At 34.1% G+C, this 7087-nt stretch overlaps 1 long non-coding RNA gene across 1 annotated transcript; it reads left to right on the forward strand.

Moving 5' to 3' along the window:
• The first annotated feature begins 1965 nt into the window (after window positions 1-1965).
• LOC132042481 (uncharacterized) lies at window positions 1966-6678 on the forward strand. The gene is made up of 4 exons (XR_009411491.1): window positions 1966-2064; window positions 2150-2266; window positions 2380-2809; window positions 6436-6678. It is a non-coding gene; the product is annotated as an uncharacterized LOC132042481 (long non-coding RNA).
• The last annotated feature ends 409 nt before the right edge of the window (window positions 6679-7087 follow it).

Consider the following 7087-nt stretch of genomic DNA (forward strand, 5'->3'; position numbering starts at 1 on the left):
TGGTATATTATCGTGTGTTTTGTGTTTTTTAATGTACTTGTCCACATAATTAATTGTAGCTATTATACCAAGTGTAGACAGATGTTCTTACTTACTTCAACAAGATTAGGAACACTAAAACACCAAATGAGAATGAACTTAAAATTAACTTATTTTGAAAGAACACCAGATTAGATGTCTTCTTGATTTTTAATTCAGTTGTAGATCGATGATGCAAGTTTGTTAATAACTACTTTTACCTGCTGTTGGTTGTCCGGTATTATTTGCGATTTAAAAAAGTAAGCTGCCGATGTACATGTAGCTAATCCAATGTGAGTATTGCCATGATTTTTCTTATCTAAATTTAAGTAAATGTGTTATTGTCTCTCTGTTTTTCCAATAGCCATTACTTGATAGTCATGACGCAACGGGAGACTTCAAGACGAAAGATTAAAGTAACAAGAAAAACTGTTCCAGCTGGAACACTTGCATCTTTGGCAAATAAAAGAAAGTTGTCGTTGGCCAGAACAACAACTGTTCCAACTAGTTCTATACGGTCAACTGAAGAGCATCAACTTCTAACAAATGTAATAGAAGATTATCAACTACTAGAGCCATAACATTCAGAGGTAGGAGGCCATATACAAACTGAGTCAACCACCTCTACAGCACAATCAGTAGAGGAACAAGTGGAATTGAATTCTACTACTCTTGCAGGAAATGAACAACGCGATGAACAAGGCAAGAACATTTAGATTTTATTTTAAAATACGACATCATGTTTCAACTATAAATTGAATACCAATACTAATTTGGAGGATATCTTTGATTCGCGTATAATTCTAGGCTCTTCCACTCAAAAAAGAAAAAGAGGTAAAACAAAGATGCTAAGCGTACATGGAAGACATGAACGTAAATTGATTGTACTAAATAAGGAAGGTCAACCAGTTGGTCCTACTGGAAATGATGTGACAGAGTTGAGCAGCTTTCTCGGTACATTGGCAAGAAATGCGACCCTTTGTCCTCTTGATGTAGAGGATTGGAGGAAAATTGACACAAAAAAGGATTTGTGGGATTATACCAAGGTTTGAAGTTCCCAATTTAGTTTTTGGTTGAATATGTTTCACATTTTTTGCACTAACTTATTGGCATAATTTTTAGGAGAAATACGATATTCCTAAAGTTGCAAAAAAATGGACTTTGGGAACAATTCGAGCTGCTTGGAGAAGGCGCAAGCATGATTTAAAAATAGGTCACTTTGATCCCTATGCTAATGACGAAATTCGAATGGAAAAAAGGCCCGATGATGTTCCAGCATCTCAATTTAAGGAACTTCTCAAGTACTGGAACTCGAAAAAATTTCAGGTAAATTTTACTACTTACTATTTATTTGTAGCCCCCTCTTTCTGACCAGGGATAGTTTGGTCCTAGTTTTCCTTTTCTACTTATTTTGACTTGTAACCTCTATAAAATGGCAGAGATGAGAATTAAATTCATGTTGGTTACGGAATTAGATAAAGATAACATTGGCATACAATACATACTCATGAGAGCACAACACCAATATACTCAAACAATATATTGAACTACCATATCTTCCATTAATTAACTATAGCAGTAAGTTCAAGGGATGTTTTACATATGAAAATGAGATTGTTCTTTTTCCAGCTTCCTCTGTAGTCATTTTGCACTATAATTGTGGAAAATCATATCCTATAATATTTGAAGCATCAACAATTAGCTAATCTTTGAAAGCTTGGTTGTGTGTACAGTTGTTGTACAAGCTCGAAATGGTTCTTGTTTGAGTTAAACTTTTAACATCCAATTGATCATAAGTTGTTTACATAGATTCAGATAAAAATATAAGTATCTTGTCTCAATTCTCAATCTGTAAGAATGATTGCTAGCTAATATTACACAATTACATTTTGTTGGAATGATATATCTGATTTTATTCTCTTAGTGATATGTTTAATTCTCTTCTATTTGCAGAAAATGTCCAAAACCAATATTGAGAATCGGAAAAAGTGGAAGAATCCACATACTGTTGGCAAAAAAAGCTTTGCTCTAGTCCGCAATGATTTGGTATGCGCTCTTATTTATCATTAAATATATGAACTTTTTGTTTTTTTTAAAGAAGATATTTGATATCCTCTTTCAATGTATCTAGGAAAAAGATAGGGAAACTTCCAATCCTCTATCACTTAAGGAAATCTTTGTGGCTACAAGAAAAAGAAAACCGGGTCGATCATACAACGATATAGATGAAGATACAACTAGAAAAATTGTGCGAATTCTATCTTATTTCTATTTATCTGAGTTAAATTATTTGTTCTCATTGGTTTTTTTTATATATGTACATGATTTCTTTCTTTTTTTTCCTTTTAATTTGCATTATAGGCTGAGATGGAAAATATTGAAATGTAACAAAGTGAAGATGGTAATGAGTCAATTAATGCATTTGCTTCCGTCATGGGACCTGAACATTCAGGACGTTTGAGATTGTATGGACGAGGGGTTACTAAAACTACTTTAAAAGGGAAAGCTGTACATTTCGAACACTCTTCAAATGCAACAAATGATCTCGTGCAAAAGATGGAAGAGAAGATGATAAGATTAATGGAGGAAAAACTGGAGGAACAAAAAGAAAAATTTGAGGAACAAAATACAACGATGAGACAAGAAATTGTAAAAGATTTAATAACAAAACTTCAATGTTTAGGATTACCAATTGATGCTAACCTTTTAGCGACATTGGTTGAAGCTTTCTCAACATGAGCAACAACTATTCAGCCAATTCATCGTCCTTCTATTGGTAGCAAAGATCCAGGTCAGAATTTTTCTTTTTCTTCTCCTGCTTCTTCTTCCTCTTCTACTCTGCTTCTTCTACAACCTCTGCTTCTTCTTCTTTTGCTGGTACTGTTGCAACTGTGATCTTCTTCTTGGTTTTTATTAGTTTAAAGAAAAAGGCTTTACTGCTATTGCGACAAGAAAGATTTTTTTAGTTTGAATAATGGAGCTAAAATCCATCGACTGATTAAAAAGGAAAGTGTGTCATATAATTTAGGATGAAAGAAGTATAATTTACAAAAAACACCAGGAACAAAACAAAGCAGCTGCTTCACATTGATTATGACAAAAATACTTTTGCATATTTATGTAGCTAATATGGCTACGATTTCTCTACAACCTTTTAGAAATTGAAAAATGAACCTGCATAAGATGTCTTACTAAGTAGTGAAGTAGCAGTTTTGTATCTAAATTGGATAATACGCACAAGTGATTAACGAAAAAAATCAGCAGTGATCTTGATGATTCTTGTCAACTTGTTGATTTTCATATTCCTCTTCTCCAGTGTTGCTTTCTTCTTTTATAACTTCACTGCCAACAATATCATCATTATCACTTCCAGTTCTTGAACCCCATGTCTTTTTGGATGAATTAGAACTGTTTTCTTCATCATGGCATGTTGATAATTCAATATTTTCATCACACTTGTCCCCCATTTTCTTGTTATATAAAGGGTGTTCCACTGTTTCAGCATTGTTAACGATACTTATTTCAGTGGTTTCTAATGACATTCTGGTCTAGCAACTTAAATGGAACTGATTTTAAAAAGATGTTTAATTGGAAGTATGGATTAGTTTTTGGCTTTAGAAGTATAAAAAATCACCTTAGAGTCAATCACTAGAATGATGTATGTTTAGCCATGTGAGACATCAGTCTAAGCTTGAAAAAGTTGCACTTTCTTCTTCAAAATTATTATTGACAGATTATTCAAAATCTTACAGATTTTGAAGAAAAATCTTAACATAACTTCCAGTTGGTCAAGCGTGAAAAATGTTAAGGGAATGCCAAAGACATATGGATTGACTGCTAAATGAAATTATGCAGATTAAAATTAAAGGGGAACATGTGCCTTCTTTAAGCTATCTGATATTCTCTTATTTGATATATAACTACAAAGCTGAGATTTTTCTACATATCACATTCATATGTATCAATTAGAATCTTACATATAACTACGAAACTGAGATGTCCTCAACACTCAAAGAAGTAAGGAAAATTTTCTAACTTTTCCTTAAGCTTTGAAGGTAGGATTGTCCTTCTGTTATTTAGTGGAAAAGCTTTATTCTTATTTGTTCTAACTAACAGTTGTATGTGTCTGGTTGAAGCTTTATTTTGATGAATATTTGCATGCATGGCCCTACTTTTTGATCCTGCTCATGTCTTGATGGTACTTGTGAACTACAGCAGATATACAATTCTGCATAATACTGGAAATTCATGTCACCAGATGCCAAAAAATAGCACTCATAATGCAACTTGAGACTTGCTATTGTTAAACACCCAAATCTGCAAAATGATCCATGATATGTTCTTTGATGTGATCCAAATGCTGCAAGTTGTGTGACCTACAACAAATGCTAGTTTCTTGTAAATCTACAGCTGAACCAAATTAACTCTCCATTAGAATCTCTGTCAATCAAATGGTGTCCCAAGTTTGATCCCTTGATGCACCATTTTTCCTCCATCTTCGCTGAAAATTCAACTGAAAACCAGGGATAGTGCAAGTGACCTGTTGCATACTTTTGAATTCTGATCAAAAAACCAGTTCCTGCCTTATGTTGAAACAAACGAGTTGAAACCCAGTCATGTGATCCAACTGGTGCAGCAATACCAGTAACACTGCACTTTCTACCTATTGATGATTCCTCAGTAGGAATGAGTACATATTACTGATACCACCCACTAAGTAAGACCAAAAGTAAATCATTTGTGTCCTAGTATTCTTTGATATATCATGTCCTGTAGGATGGAAACCTTTCAATAGGTCAGTTCCTGCTAGTGTACCAGGTCTCCAAATCCTGCAAAGAAATGAGGAAAACAAGCAAAAAAATAATTTCTCTAGTCTGTCCCATAGCTGGTTCTCTCAATGAATTCCATGTTGTTGTCCAACTGTAATAATATTGCTTCTCATCTCCATATAGCTACTTTTTTGCATGCAATGCTTGTAAACTTCTATATCAACAAAAAACCACATCATTTCTCACATGAATATGATCAGTAGCATAAACAGGCTTCAAGATTTCTATTTTGCTGGCCTTTTTATCTCCATACCAAGGTACCTGTAAAAAAGAAACCTGTGTTAGTAGAAAAAATTACCATCATGTTCTCTTCCCATAGGACTTTAATATGATGGTTCCTCTCCACCTCAGCACTCTTGTGTCTCCATGTTAATTCAAAAATGCAACTTATCCAACTTCTTCCTGAACTACACCAGATGTCCAAAGCCCATGTGCAGCAAAAAAGCCAAATACTTGTTCCCATGCTGCCTGCAGTTATGAACCAACTAAGCATCAATTCACTTCTCTTCAGAACACCAGCCACCATTATGCCAACCATACCCCTGGTGCCTTCAGAATATTTGAAAAAATATGCCAATCCTTTTCCCACCATTATAACCCTAATGGAATAGACTGCTCTAAGGTAACAAACTGCAGCTATTATGAACTTGCATCCCATAAGAACTCCACATCTGCAAATTGTACAATTATTTCTGATCCTTGCATTCCTCTCCTAATTCACATCAGCAGCAACAAGCAGTGCTGCATTTATGCAAATCTTGTGTTTCATATTCACCACACTAAGGATCTCCATCTTCCCACAACCATCAGAAATACTTTCCAAACTAGAGAGCCTGTTTCTCTTCACGTCACTAGCAGTCCTCATCAACCAACTATGTACCAACTCATTTCCAATGGAATTTGGATCATTGACATAGAAAATATTCACCTTTGAACCAGAATTGCACCACACCAGAAATCAACAAGAACCAACGTTGCGCTAAATGAACAAGATCAAAGGCTCAAATATAAATATGTGTTCTTGCATTCCTTGTGATGTAGCCATCACCAGAGATCTTCATCTTTCCATGTACCAAAGTCCTTTCCCATAAATGGATCAAGGATACACACATCAGCCATAGTCATGATGTCTTCACCAAAGATCTTGTTGGTTTTTTTTTTTTTTTTTTGGGTAATGAAAAGATATTGCATATATGACAAAAAATAACTACGGGGGAGCATTAAAAATGTTAACTACATATTCTAAACATATAGAAGAACCTAAACTAACAATAGTCCTAGTAGTATTAGTACTTGCAAAATTAAAAATTAAAGAGGCAGCTGGAGCATTAGTTGCAAAATTTTGTGACAATGTCTTCTCCTAGGCAGTGTTAATGCCTTAGCTAGGAGTGTGTGTATTTTATTTTATGTTGTTCATCAATTGTATTAATCACAATTTTTGCACTTATTTATTCAACAATTTCTGGTGAATCAATCATATGAATTAGGCATCTCATTTTTTGGGTTTTTGATTACTAAATAGTTGTTCTATTTCTTTTTGAAATTTCTTCTTTCTGTCCTTTGATTATTGTTCCTTTTGAAATTGTAGGTGAAAGAAATGAACAAGGCGGAGATGAAAGCAGCGAAGACCTTACTTGAAGAGTATTGGTTGATTTACATCTTCAAACATTCTAAGACTATTTTGAATTTTGGACTTTTTGCAAACTTAATTATATGTATGCTAACTCTTGAACTGTCAACCAACAACTAGTTGTACATTTTGGATTAAGATTTTGTTGACGAACAACTTTGTTTTGTCGTTTATATAAAAGAAAGTGTATTATATTTTATTTCTTACAACGCACATAATAGTCGTTATAATAGATTTTATTAATTATTGTTGCAATAGCTCATAACTAACATTGCAATACCTAGTACTAACCGTTGCAATAGGTAGTAATAACTGTTGCAATATCTAGTAATAACCGTTGCAATAACAAGTAATAACCGTTGCAATAAGTAACCTAGAGTGTAACTCAGAATGTTGCAATATGTCTAGTGCAACGGTTCGAAAAACCTATTGCAACGAACTTTAGCCGTTGCAAAAGATACAATTAATCGTTGCCGTCGGCTTAAAGGATAACCGTTTCCATAGGTGCATCTGTGGCAACGGTTTATGAACCTTTGCATAAAACCGTTGCAATAGACATATTGCAACAGTCTACCAAGTAACGGACCCTAAACCATTGCCATAGGTCCAC

This window comes from Lycium ferocissimum, unplaced genomic scaffold, assembly GCF_029784015.1.
Source record: "Lycium ferocissimum isolate CSIRO_LF1 unplaced genomic scaffold, AGI_CSIRO_Lferr_CH_V1 ctg15606, whole genome shotgun sequence".
Lineage (NCBI taxonomy): Eukaryota > Viridiplantae > Streptophyta > Magnoliopsida > Solanales > Solanaceae > Lycium > Lycium ferocissimum.